General features: G+C 39.4%; 1 long non-coding RNA gene across 1 annotated transcript in view; it reads right to left on the bottom strand.

Annotated features, from left to right (window-relative positions):
* Positions 1–14,923, bottom strand: part of LOC128651499 (uncharacterized) — a 61,926-nt gene that overhangs the window by 4,010 nt on the left and 42,993 nt on the right. Inside the window, exon 3 of the long non-coding RNA XR_008401099.1 lies at positions 1,523–1,576. This is a non-coding gene — a long non-coding RNA (uncharacterized LOC128651499). The remainder of the gene's footprint in view (positions 1–1,522; positions 1,577–14,923) is intronic.

Below are 14,923 nucleotides of genomic sequence, written 5' to 3'. Positions count from 1 at the left end.
AGCCTCGTTCTCATGCCGTCAGAGACAGCATCAGAACTTCAGCACAACGAAGTGGGTAAGTAGTGCAGCGATAAATATAAATATATATGTATATGGTTATGTACATATATATATATTTATGTGTTTATATGTGTATATTAACATATTAACACATAAATATATATGCATATAAGCATATACTGTACATATATATTTGTTGGGAACAAACAGTTCCCTTAGACCACAATGTACAGGCACTTTTCACCGAATTTAACACCAAAATGCTACCTATGTTTTTAATAAGATACACTACACAGTATTTTGGGGTCATTTGGGGCAGATGTATGAAATTATCCAGAGATCTGATCTTACAGATATCAGTGTTACAATGTAACTATCGATAATTTTGAAGAAAAAAAAAATGGTTTAAAAATAGCAAAGTGCTACTTGTACTTATTGCCCTATAACTTGCAAAAAAAAGCAAAGAATATGTAAACATTGGGTATTTCTAAACTCAGGACAAAATTTAGAAAATATTAAGCATGGGTGTTTTTTGGTTGTAGATGTGTAACAGATTTTGGGGGTCAAAGTAAGAAAAAAAATATTCTTTTTCAATTTTTTCATCATATTTTATAATTTTTTATAGTAACTTATAAGATATGATGAAAATAATGGTATATTTAGAAAGTTCATTTAATGGGGAGAAAAACAGTATATAATATGTGTGGCTACAGTAAATGAGTAAGAGGAAAATTACAGCTAAACACAAACACTGCAAAAATGTAAAAACAGCCCTGGTCCTTAAAGGGACAGCATACTATAAAAGTGTTTTTCTCTTAATGTGTTTCCAAATACTTTTTTACCAGCTGCAGCAGAGTATAAAATGTATGAGATTTGCTTTTTTAATGTTTATTTGTGTATATGAATTAGCTGATTTTGTGTTTTGAAGCCACAACCTAATAAAATGGGTTGAGCTTGTAGGTATATTCAGATCTCATTACTTTATCACATTGTGTACATATACCTGCTTCTTTGTCTTATTTCTGTCCATAAACCAATCACCAATACTTGAAGAGAACAATGGAAAAATTAAAATTTTATTACCTTATCTCTTCTATAGCAGCGCTGCGGAATCTGTTGGCGCTCTACAAATACCTGATACTACTAATAATAATAAAAATAATAATAACCCACTAGGAGTGTAATTTCTTCGACTGGCTTTGTTAACACAGCTTGGTCTTGAGGCCAAATTCTTTAAGGATAGGTGTGGATACCACAGGCTACATTAACTATTTCAAATGCCAATATAAGGGTAATGGAAATACTTGTAAACAATTTAATGCACTCAAGCAGGTAAAGTGGATCATTGGGAACAGATTAATGGGGAAATGTTTTTGAGTAAACTGTCCCTTTAAGGGTAAGAAATGGAAAAATAGTCTGATCCTTAAGGGGTTAAGATGATAGGAGTGTTCGTTGCATTAACCGGCACTAGCTATTTAGCGCAGTAACTTTAAGAAGCGGCTGGAAATGTAGCAATCTTCACCTCTGCTTGAGTCTGTGTCAGATTGCTTGCAGTTTGCAGAGGATGGCACCGGATCTGAAAAGGTAAGTGGAAATCATGTATTTAATTTTATTAAAAAAAAATGTCTACAGCTAAAATCTCAGTGGGCAAAAAAAGCTTGCTTTATTCTATTTTATATACACTATAATTATAATAATATAATCTCTCCTTGACTTATACATTTGTACAACACTTATCAGTGCAGTGCACTGTATCCTTCTTCCCTGGTTCCCTTAAGATCTAATGGGAAGCAAGCTTGCTGGCAGTGTAAATCTATACAGGAGCCTGGAGAGTTGTGCAGACAGCCCACAAGTATATAGAGTTGTGATAGGGAAGGTGAGAGAGCAAGAGAGATCTGGCTGTTGTTGTGCACTTGGGGTGGATGTCTGGTATGTGGGGTCAGACCTGTACTAACACTTTATGTGCCATAGAAGTTGCAAGCCACGCAGCAGTGCCCTGATCGGATCTTACACACGCTTCAACCTACACTACATATCTCCCTCTCAGTGCCGTATGTTATCTGCCTCCCTGTTTCTAGTGATCTTTATTGCTCGAAGCGCGTTCAGCAGGAAAAGTTGACAAACCTAAAACACTAGATTAAATGGGGGAGGGGCTGTAGTCTGATCTGTAACCCCTACAAGTTGCCAAGTGTCATCAAAAGCAAATAAAGTCAAACAACAAAAGTATTGTGAAAAAAAGGGGTTTGGGGATTCTGAAAACATATATTAAAGGGACACTAAACCCAACATTTTTTTCCATGATTCCGGTAGAGAATACAATTTTAAACAACATTCCAATTTACTTCTATTATCTAATATGTTTCATTCTTCAGATATCCTTTGCTGAATACATAGCAATGCACACGAGTGAGCCAATCACATGAGGCATCTATTTGCAGCCACCAATCAGCAGCTACTAAGCCTATGCTAGATATGCTTTTCAGCAAAGGATTTCAAGTGAATGAAGCAAAATAGATAACAGAAGTAAATTAGAAAGTTGTTTAAAATTGCATGCTCTTTCTAAATCATGAAAGAAAAAAAATTGGGTTTCATGTCCCTTTAATGTACTTATTTCTCTAATAGATAGCGTAATGCTCATAGCTCAAGGGACCTATATAATGATACTAAACATTAAAATGTGTTTGTCTTGTTATAGAATGGTACATTTTTCCAGTTTTTAAATCACATGAATAAATATTTATTATGGCATTAGAAGAGTGTTTTTAAAATGATAAAAACGATAACACTATAATGAAGGAACAGTAAAGAGCTTCTAATTACAACATTTTTACAACCTTTCATAACTCCTACTTCATCTGACTATTGATTCAGCAACTGTTAGCATTATAATAATTATCCCTCCAAAACCTTTAACCCAAAAACTTGTATTTCAAAGCATGAGGTTGCCTGTATATGCATGTTTGTGGGTGTTACATGATGCCAGTGTTTGAGTGTAGGTACATGAGTCTATGAGAGTATGTGTGTTTCAGACAGTGTAGGTGCATATGTCTATAGAAGCCTGTGTGTGTGTTTAAGTGTACTGTAGGTGCATATGTCTATGGGAACCTGTGTGTGTGGTGTGTGTGTTTTAGTGAAGGTGCATATGTCTATTGGAGCCTGTGTGTGTGTGTTTGAGTGTAGGTGCATATGTCTATTGGAGCCTGTGTGTGTGTTTGAGTGTAGGTGCATATGTCTATGGGAGCCTGTGTGTGTGGTTTGAGTGTAGGTGCATATGTCTATGGGAGCCTGTGTGTGTGGTTTGAGTGTAGGTGCATATGTCTATGGGAGCCTGTGTGTGTGTGTTTGAGTGAAGGTGCATATGTCTATGGGAGCCTGTGTGTGTGTGTGTTTGAGTGAAGGTGCATATGTCTATGGGAGTCTGTGTGTGTGGTTTGAGTGTAGGTGCATATGTCTATGGGAGCCTGTGTGTGTTTGAGTGAAGGTGCATATATCTATGGAAGCCTGTGTGTGTGTGTTTGAGTGAAGGTGCATATGTCTACAGGGAGCGCAGAATTATTAGGCAAGTTGTATTTTTGAGGATTAATTTTATTATTGAACAACAACTATGTTCTCAATGAACCCAAAAAACTCATTAATATCAAAGCTAAATAGTTTTGGAAGTAGTTTTTAGTTTGTTTTTAGTTATAGCTATTTTAGGGGGATATCTGTGTGTGCAGGTGACTATTACTGTGCATAATTATTAGGCAACTTAACAAAAAACAAATATATACCCATTTCAATTATTTATTTTTACCAGTGAAACCAATATAACATCTCAACATTCACAAATATACATTTATGACATTCAAAAACAAAACAAAAACAAATCAGTGACCAATATAGCCACCTTTCTTTGCAAGGACACTCAAAAGCCTGCCATCCATGGATTCTGTCAGTGTTTTGATCTGTTCACCATCAACATTGCGTGCAGCAGCAACCACAGCCTCCCAGACACTGTTCAGAGAGGTGTACTGTTTTCCCTCCTTGTAAATCTCACATTTGATGATGGACCACAGGTTCTCAATGGGGTTCAGATCAGGTGAACAAGGATGCCATGTCATTAGATTTTCTTCTTTTATACCCTTTCTTGCCAGCCACGCTGTGGAGTACTTGGACGCGTGTGATGGAGCATTGTCCTGCATGAAAATCATGTTTTTCTTGAAGGATGCAGATTTCTTCCTGTACCACTGCTTGAAGAAGGTGTCTTCCAGAAACTGGCAGTAGGACTGGGAGTTGAGCTTGACTCCATCCTCAACCCGAAAAGGCCCCACAAGCTCATCTTTGATGATACCAGCCCAAACCAGTACTCCACCTCCACCTTGCTGGTGTCTGAGTCGGACTGGAGCTCTCTGCCCTTTACCAATCCAGCCACGGGCCCATCCATCTGGCCCATCAAGACTCACTCTCATTTCATCAGTCCATAAAACCTTAGAAAAATCAGTCTTGAGATATTTCTTGGCCCAGTCTTGACGTTTCAGCTTGTGTGTCTTGTTCAGTGGTGGTCGTCTTTCAGCCTTTCTTACCTTGGCCATGTCTCTGAGTATTGCACACCTTGTGCTTTTGGGCACTCCAGTGATGTTGCAGCTCTGAAATATGGCCAAACTGGTGGCAAGTGGCATCTTGGCAGCTGCACGCTTGACTTTTCTCAGTTCATGGGCAGTTATTTTGCGCCTTGGTTTTTCCACACGCTTCTTGCGACCCTGTTGACTATTTTGAATGAAACGCTTGATTGTTCGATGATCACGCTTCAGAAGCTTTGCAATTTTAAGAGTGCTGCATCCCTCTGCAAGATATCTCACTATTTTTGACTTTTCTGAGCCTGTCAAGTCCTTCTTTTGACCCATTTTGCCAAAGGAAAGGAAGTTGCCTAATAATTATGCACACCTGATATAGGGTGTTGATGTCATTAGACCACACCCCTTCTCATTACAGAGATGCACATCACCTAATATGCTTAATTGGTAGTAGGCTTTTGAGCCTATACAGCTTGGAGTAAGACAACATGCATAAAGAGGATGATGTGGTCAAAATACTAATTTGCCTAATAATTCTGCACTCCCTGTATGGGAGCCTGTGTAAGTGTTTGGGTGTTGTGTGTGTTTGAGTGTAGGTGCATATGTCTATAGAAGCCTGTGTGTGTGTTTAAGTGTACTGTAGGTGCATATGCCTATGGCAAAGGATTTCAAGTGAATGAAGCAAAATAGATAACAGAAGTAATCTATTAAAGTCTGTGCGTGTGGTTTGAGTGTAGGTGCATATGTCTATGGGAGCCAGTGTAAGTGTTTGGGTGCTGTGTGTGTATGAGTGTAGGTGCATATGTCTATGGGAGCCTGTGTGTGGTTTGAGTGAAGGTGCATATGTCTATGGGAGCCTGTGTGTGTGTGTTTGAGTGAAGGTGCATATGTCTATGGGAGCCTGTGTGTGTTTGAGTGAAGGTGCATATGTCTATGGGAGCCTGTGTAAGTGTTTGAGTGTTGTGTGTGTCTGAGTATAGGTGCCTATGTCTATAGAAGCCTGTGTGTGTGTTTGAGTGTACTGTAGGTGCATATGTCTATGGGAGCCTGTGTGTGTTTGAGTGAAGGTGCATATGTCTATGGGAGCTTTTGTGTGTGTGCTTGAGTGAAGGTGCATATGTCTATGGGAGCCTGTGTGTTTGAGTGCTGTGTGTGTTTGAGCGTAGATGCATATGTCTATAGAAGCCTGTGTGTGTGTTTGAGTGTACTGTAGGTGCATATGTCTATGGGAGCCTGTGTGTGTTTGAGTGAAGGTGCATATGTCTATGGGAGCCTGTGTGTGTGTGTTTGAGTGAAGGTGCATATGTCTATGAGAGCCTATGAAAGTGTTTGAGTGTTTTGTGTGTCTGAGTGTAGGTGCCTATGTCTATAGAAGCCTGTGTGTGTGTTTGAGTGTACTGTAGGTGCATATGTCTATGGGAGCCTTTGTGTGTGTGTTTGAGTGAAGGTGCATATGTCTATGGGAGCCTGTGTGTTTGAGTGCTGTGTGTGTTTGAGTGTAGGTGCATATGTCTATAGAAGCCTGTGTGTGTGTTTTGAGTGTACTGTAGGTGCATATGTCTATGGGAGCCTGTGTGTGTGTTTGAGTGTAGGTGGATTTGTCTATGGAAGCGTGTGTGTGTGTGTTTGAGTGTACTGTAGGTGCATATGTCTATGGGAGCCTGTGTGTGTTTGAGTGTAGGTGCATATGTCTTTGGGAGCCTGTGTGTGTGTTTAAGTGTTTTGTGTGTCTGAGTGTAGGTGCATATGTCTATAGAAGCCTGTGTGTGTGTTTGAGTGTACTGTAGGTGCATATGTCTATGGGAGCCTGTGTGTGTTTGAGTGAAGGTGCATATGTCTATGGGAGCCTTTGTGTGTGTGTTTGAGTGAAGGTGCATATGTCTATGGGAGCCTGTGTGTTTGAGTGCTGTGTGTGTTTGAGTGTAGGTGCATATGTCTATAGAAGCCTGTGTGTGTGTTTTGAGTGTACTGTAGGTGCATATGTCTATGGGAGCCTGTGTGTGTGTTTGAGTGTAGGTGAGATTTGTCTATGGAAGCTTGTGTGTGTGTTTAAGTGTACTGTAGCTGCATATGTCTATGGGAGCCTGTGTGTGTTTGAGTGTAGGTGCATATGTCTTTGGGAGCCTGTGTGTGTGTTTGAGTGTAGGTGCATTTGTCTATGGGAGCCTGTGTGTTTGTTTGAGTGTAGGTGCCTATGTATATGGGAGCCTGTCTGTGTGTAAATGAATGTAGGTGCATATGTCTATGGGAGCCTGTGTGTGTGTGTTTGAATGAAGGTGCTGTCTATGGAAGCCTGTGTAAATGTTTTTTGAATGTTGTGTGTTTGAGTGTAGGTGCATATGTCTATGGGAGCCTGTGTGTTTGTGTTTGAGTGTAGATGCAAATGTCTATGGGAAGCTGTGTGTGTGTTTGAGTGTAGGTGCAAATGTTTTTATGGGAGCCTGTGTGTGTGTGTTTGAGTGTAGGTGCAAATGTCTATAGGAGCCTGTGTGTGTGTTTGAGTGAAGGTGCATATGTCTATGGGAGCCTGTGTGTGTATTTGAGTGTAGGTGCAAATGTCTATGGGAGCCTGTGTGTGTATTTGAGTGAAGGGGCATATGTCTATGGGAGCCTGTGTGTGTGTTTGAGTGTAGGATCATATGTATATCTGAGCCTGTGTAAGTGTTTGAGTGTTATGTGTGTTTGAGTGTAGGTGCATTTGTCTATGGGAAGCTGTGTAAGTGTTTGAGTGTTGTGTGTGTTTGAGTGTAGGTGCATATGTCTATGGGAGCGTGTGTGTGTGTGTTTATTTAGTGAAGGTGCATATGTCTATGGAAGCTTGTGTGTGTTTGAGTATACTGTGTGTGTGTTTGAGTGTAGGTGCAAATGTCTATGGGAGCCTGTGTGTGTGTGTGTTGAGTGTAGGTGCAAATGTCTCTGGGAGCCTGTGTGTGTGTTTGAGTGTTGTGTGTGTTTGTACGGTAGGTGCATATGTCTATGGGAGCGTGTGTGTGTGTGTTTATTTAGTGAAGGTGCATATGTCTTTGGGAGCATGTGTAAGTGTTTGAGTGTTGTGTGTTTGAGTGTAGGTGCATATGTCTATGGGAGTCTGTGTGTGTGATTGAGTGTATGTGCATATGTCTATTTAAGCCTGTGTGTGTGTTTTAGTGTACTGTAGGTGCCTATGTCTATGGGAGCCTGTGTGTGTTTGAGTGTAGGTGCATATGTCTATGGGAGCCTGTGTGTGTGTGTGTTTGAGTAAAGGTGCATATGTCTATGGGAGCCTGTGTGTGTGTTTAAGTGTAGGTGCTTATGTCTATGGGAACCTGTGTGTGTATGTTTGAGTGTAGGTGCAAATGTCTATGGGAGCCTGTGTGTGTTTGAGTTTAGGTGCAAATGTCAATGGTAGCCTGTGTGTGTGTGTTTGAGTGAAGGTGCATATGTCTATAGGAGCCATTTGTGAGTGTTTGAGTGTTGTGTGTGTTTGATTGTACTGTAGGTGCAAATGTCTATGGGAGCCTGTGTGTATGTGTTTGAGTGTAGGTGCAAATGTCTATGGGAGCCTGTGTGTGTGTTTGAGTGAAGGTGCATATGTCTATGGGAGCCTGTGTGTGTGTTTGAGAGTAGGTGCATATGTCTATGGGAGCCTGTGTGTGTGTGTTTGAGTGAAGGGGCATATGTCTATGGGAACATGTGAGTGTGTGAGTGTTGTGTGTGTTTGACTGTAGGTGCAAATGTCTATGGGAGCCTGTGTGTGTGTGTTTGAGTGTAGGTGCAAATGTCTATAGGAGCCTGTGTGTGTGTTTGAGTGAAGGTGCATATGTCTATGGGAGTCTGTGTGTGTGTGTTTGAGTGAAGGTGCATATGTCTATGGGAGCATGTGAGTGTGTGTGTTTGAGTGTAGGTGCATATGTCTATGGGAGCCTGTGTGTTTGTTTGAGTGAACGTGCATATGTCTTTGGAAGCATGTGAGTGTTTGAGTGTTGTGTGTGTTTGAGTGAAGGTGCATATGTCTATGGGAGCCTGTGTGTGGTTGAGTGTAGGTGCATATGTCTATAGGAGCCTGCGAGCTCAATCCTATTGGCTGATTGGATCAGCCAATAGGATTGAACTTCAATCCTATTGGCTGATTGCATCAGCCAATAGGATTTTTCCTACCTTAATTCCGATTGGCTGATAGAATTCTATCAGCCAATCGGAATTCAAGGGACGCCATCTTGGATGACGTCTTTTAAAGGAACATTCATTCAGCAAGAAGACATCAAAATAAGAGGATGCTCCGCGTCGGATGTCTTGAAGATGGAGCCACTCCGCGCCGGATGAATGAAGATAGAAGATGCCGCCTGGATGAAGACTTCTGCCAATCTGGAGGACCACTTCTGCCGTCTGCAGGACCACTTCTGCCGGCTTTGTGGAGGACTTCGGACCGGTTGGGTGAAGACTTCTCAAAGTAGGGTGATCTTCAAGGGGTTAGTGTTAGGTTTTTTTAAGGAGGGATTGGGTGGTTTTTAGAGTAGGGTTGGTTGTGTGGGTGGTGGGTTTTAATGTTGGGGGGTGTGTTTCTTTTTTTACAGGTAAAAGAGCTGATTACTTTGGGGCAATGCCCCGCAAAAGGCCCTTTTAAGGGCTATTTGTAATTTAGTGAAGGGTAGGGCTATTTATTTTGGGGGGCTTTTTTATTTTGTTAGGGGGATTAGATTAGGTGTAATTAGTTTAAAAATCTTGAAATTATTTTATTATTTTCTGTAATTTAGTGTTTGTTTTTTTGTACTATAGATAATTGTTTTAATTGTAATTAATTGTATTTAATTGTATTTAGTTTAGTTAATTTATTTAATTATAGTGTAGTGATAGGTGCAATTGTAACTTAGGTTAGGTTTTATTTTACAGGTAATTTTGTCTTTATTTTAACTAGGAAGTTATTAAATAGTTAACTATTTCATAACTATTTTACCTAGTTAAAATAAATACAAAGTTGCCTGTAAAATAAATATAAACCCTAACGGCTAGATTTAGAGTTTTGCGGCCAAAGGGGTGCATTAGCTACGCGTGTTTTTTCCCCCCGCACCTTTTAAATAACGCTGGTATTGAGAGTTCTCTGAAGGGCTGCGTTAGGCTCCAAAAAGGGAGCGTACAGGCATATTTACTGCCACTTCAACTCTCAATACCAGCGTTGCTTACGGTAGCGGCTAGCTTGAAAAACGTGCTCGTGCACGATTCCCCCATACGAAACAATGGGGCAGTTTGGGCTGAAAAAAAAAATGCAGCGTTCAGCTCCTAACGCAGCCCCATTGTTTCCTATGGGGAAACAGTTTCTAAGTCTGCACCTAACAGTCTAAGATGTACCCCGAGTCTAAACACCCCTAACCTTACACTTATTAACCCCTAATCTGCTGCCCCCGCTATCGCTGACCCCTGCATATTATTATTAACCCCTAGTCTGCTGCTCCAGACACCGCCGCAACCTACATTATACCTATGTACCCCTAATCTGCTGCCCACAACATCGCCGACCCCTATATTATATTTATTAACCCCTAATCTACCTCCCCAACATCGCCGCTACCTTACCTACACTTATTAACCCCTAATTTGCCGACCGGACCTCGCCGCCACTATAATAAATGTATTAACCCCTAAACCGCCTCACTCCTGCCTCGCAAACCCTATAATAAATGTTATTGACCCCTATTCTGCCCTCCCTAACATCTGCGACACCTAACTTCAAGTATTAACCCCTAATCTGCCGACCGGACCTTGCCGCTACTCTAATAAATGTATTAACCCCTAAAGCTAAGTCTAACCCTCCCATAGACATATGCACCTAACTAAGTTAAATATAATTTTATTATAACGAAATAAATTAAATCTTATTAAAAAAATTAATCCTATTTAAAGCTAAATACTTACCTGTAAAATAAACCCTAATATAGCTACAATATAACTAATAATTTACATTGTAGCTATTTTAGGATATATATTTATTTTACAGGCAACTTTGTATTTATTTTAACCAGGTACAATAGCTATTACATAGTTATTTACTATTTAATAGCTACCTAGTTAAAATAATTACAAAATTACCTGTAAAATAAATCCTAACCTAAGTTACAATTAAACCTAACACTACACTATCAATAAATTAATTAACTAAACTACCTACAATTACCTACAATTAAATCAACTAAACTAAATTACAAAAAAAACAAACACTAAATTACAAAAAAAAAAGATTACAAGAATTTTAAACTAATTACACCTACTCTAAGCCCCCTAAAAAAATAACAAAGCCCCCCAAAATAAAAAAAAATGCCCTACCCTAATCTAAAATAAAAAGTTAACAACTCTTTTACCTTACCAGCCCTTAAAAGGGCCTTTTGCGAGGCATGCCCCAAAGAAATCAGCTCTTTTGCCTGTAAAAAAACCATACAATACCCCCCCAACATTACAACCCACCACCCACATACCCCTAATCTAACCCACCCAAACCCCCCTTAAAAAAACCTAGCACTAAGCCCCTGAAGATCTACCTACCTTGTCTTCACCCAGCCGGGTACCATCCGATCCGTCCAGAAGAGGGTCCGAAGTCTTCATCCTATCCGGCCAGAAGAGGTCCTCCAGAGGGTCGGAAGTTTTCATCCAGGTGGCATCTTCTATCTTCTTCCATCCGGAGCGGAGCGGGTCCATCTTGAAGCAGCCGGCGCGGATCCATCCTGTTCTAACGACGTCCTAACACCGAATGAAGGTTCCTTTAAGGGACGTCATCCAAGATGGCATCCCTCGAATTCCGATTGGCTGATAGGATTCTATCAGCCAATCGGAATTAAGGTAGGAAAAATCTGATTGGCTGATTGAATCAGCCAATCAGATTCAAGTTCAATTGGATTGGCTGATCCAATCAGCCAATCAGATTGAGCTCGCATTCTATTGGCTGTTCCGATCAGCCTTGCTCGGAAACAGGAGCATACGCTGTTTCTTAAGTCGGCCACAAAGTCTAAGCATGGGTAAGTCAATGAGTTCTGTATATTATACTCTTAAAAAACAAGAAACACCTGGGTCTTCAAGGCATCTTCTTTAAAATATAAAAAAAAACTCTATACACAAAAGCATCAGCAGCTGGTAATGAATTGGAATGACCAGTTATGTTATTGGTGGGTGGAAGTAAACATCTAATAAACAGAAGAACTAAACATATAGAGAATGCACAAAAAGCAAATAGATGTGAGCAAAATCTAGTGATCGACTGCCTAAATATACCTGCTTGTTTTTGTAGGTGACCTTTAAGATGGTGGAAGGAAAAGAAAAAAGACAATAATAAATAGATCTGAGCACAATCTAGAAGGAATGATGATTCAGTCTGGAAAGAAGTTGAAACCTTTAGTGCAATTTAATATTTTCAAAATATGAATAAAACAAATAACCAAAAATCTGTCAAAAATGAGTAGAGACCTACTTTCTCCTGATGAGGTAGCTGCTAGCAGTGATTTTAAAACTTGTTGGAGGTGCATGGTAACAAACTGAGGAACCTACTCTGCATTTTAGGAGGATAAATAAGGATAAAAAAAATATAGAGATCTAAGGAGAACCCAGAACGAAACAGATATATTGAGAAGGGAGAGGCCTACTGGTTTCTTGTAGATGAATTAGCTTATATGTAAAGCAGCTGAGCTACAAGGCTTTGAGTTAAGAGATTTCTCACACAAGATGTTGGCATGGGCAACATGTAATTTAGACCTATGAAAATTGTAGGGTTCAGGCAGACGCACAGCCTTCTCTTGGGTTCTAGGTTGGAGGTGGACTCTTGATACTTTCTGCCTGCAAAAGTCTAGTCTGCTTAGCAGACTATGCTAGCAGAGTGTAGAGAGCTGAGAAATGAAGCCAGTTTGAGAAGATCTGTTAAAAGCTGAGAGTCAGACTTTTTGCCATGAAACTGCTTCTGGAAACATAAAGGGACATAATACCCAAATGTTTAAACACTTGAAAGTGATGCAGTATAGCTGTGAAAATCTGACTAGAAAATATCACCTGAGCATCTCTATGTAAAAAAGGAAGATATTTTACCTCAAAAGTTTCTCAGTAGCCACATCCCATTGTAAAGGACTTCTAAGCAGCAAATCAGTATGTCTGTCCCGGGACAGCTGAAGGATTGAGCCTCATGCACTCTCGTGTTATTTCCCTATTCAGTGTAAGGAAATTTACAATGAAATCTCATGAGAGTTAAGTGAAATCTCATGAGATCACAGTAAAAGAGTTCATGACCTCAGCACTGCTGATTGGCTGCTGTTTATTTCTTAATTTTTTTTAAAAAAATGTTTTACCTGCAGCTGGGCAGTAACTGAGTATAACTTTTTACACAGAAATTACTCTGCTGAGCTATGGAAATTGTGAGGTAAAATATCTTCCTTTTTTACATAGAGATGCTCAGGTGATATTTTCAGCTTTTTACAGTTATACTGCATCAGTTTCAAGTGATTTAGCAAATCAGTATTATGTCCCTTTAAGGAGAGGAGCTTGTTCTTCATAGCTCTCCCAAAGAAATCTGCCTAAGGAAATACATTTATATCTTATGTGATCTAATCAGCCTATACTGAGTGAGTAATAAACTCTACCTTGTTCACCATAGCATCCTGTCTGTGTGAAAATCTGGAAGGACATATACAGCAACCCACCTATTATCTCAGGGTGACACTGAACCAGTATACACACACATACCCCTGGAACATTACAGTGGCAATGAAGGTTGTGGGTACTAATTGGTTCTATCCAACCTTTGAACCCTGAGGTTGAAATATGGAGCTCCTGGGTGGAGAGGTTGCAGCAGTATATGAAAGTAAATGGCATTTCTGCAGAAAAGAAGGTTGAAGTTTTCCTGTCAGCAATTGGCCAAACTCATTATGGTATATTAAGGGACCTAATTTCTCCAGAAAATCCAGCCTCCAAGCCTCTGCCAGAGTTAATTGAAAGACTCCAAGATCGATACAGCCCAAAACCATTAGAAATTGTGGAACTTTTAAATTCTATAGTAGGAAACAGCATGCAGTTGAAGTCATTAAAGTTGATGTTCTCATCTTAAGTAAGCTAGTTACTACTACATGTCAGTTTGGTGAATACCAGCAGACTGATCTCTGGGATATGTTTGTTAAGGGCCTCTAGAAACCCAGCCATACAGAAACATTTACTCACAGAACCTGATTTCACATTCAAAAAGGCCACTGATCTTGCCACAGTTATGGAGATAGCAAAAAAAGATGCTACACTACTGAAACCATATCCCGTTAGCCCTGAAAGTCAAGAACACAAATTGTTTAATTCTTTTGTGGCCAAAAGCTTAAGCCAATCTCCCTCTAGCCACCCTCCACCAAAAAAGTTCTGTTTCCTCTGCTGACCTGGTACCTTTGTGGAGCCCCTAATCATACCACACATGTTTGTAAGTTCAAAGATGCTGTTTGTTTTCTTTGTGGGAAGATTGGCCACATCAGGAAACCAGACTTTTCATTTTTATATCAGCTATAAAGACGTAAGTTCACATTGTCAGGGTACCTGTGAAATAACATTGAATAAACTACAGATGTATCCCAGAATGTAATATTTCATTTTAGCTAATATCTAATTTGATATAAATGGATCTCACTACAACCCCTGCCCCCTTCTTGCTGGTACAAAAGGAAAACATTTGGTTCAATTAGTGAAGATACAAAATAAAGATTTAGCCTTTGAAGCTCATAGCTCCACATGAAGGATAAACATTGGGCCTTGGAGCATCCTGGGGTTTGGAGATAGGATTATCTACATAAGTCAGATAAGCAATCAGAAATTCAGAGAATATAGTTATTAACACAGACCTGTTAATTGCCCCTGAACCTCTGATACACAATCTAAACTCAAGTTACCTACAGGCATATGGGAATGCTGTGACTTAATCTTCATATAAGATTATATTAACAACATGTATGATAATGTAGGTATATATATATATATATATATATATATATATATATCGATGTATATGTGTATATATGTGTATATGTATTGATCTGAAACTTACTGTATTGGATAGATGTCTGCTATATTGAAGGGCTGCATTGGTGAATTTTAAATGTGTTGTAGAGTCTCAGAATAACAACATTGTTTCTTTCATTTAAGACCAAGGAAAAAACAGTAAATTGTCCCAAAAATTATATATATATACTGGGTTTTTCATGTACTCCAAATAACACTATCAAGAGATGTGCAAACATGTGGGCTATATTTATATTGAAAAGGAATGAGACTCCAATAAGCATATTTTAATACAGAATTGATAATATACTCGTGTCTGATCTCAAATTGTACATTTTCAATTATATTAAATGGGACATACAGTATATGTTGACCAGATAAGTTTATTAATA

This window comes from Bombina bombina, chromosome 3, assembly GCF_027579735.1.
Source record: "Bombina bombina isolate aBomBom1 chromosome 3, aBomBom1.pri, whole genome shotgun sequence".
NCBI classification, from domain to species: domain Eukaryota; kingdom Metazoa; phylum Chordata; class Amphibia; order Anura; family Bombinatoridae; genus Bombina; species Bombina bombina.
This window is presented reverse-complemented; position numbering and strand designations above follow the sequence as displayed.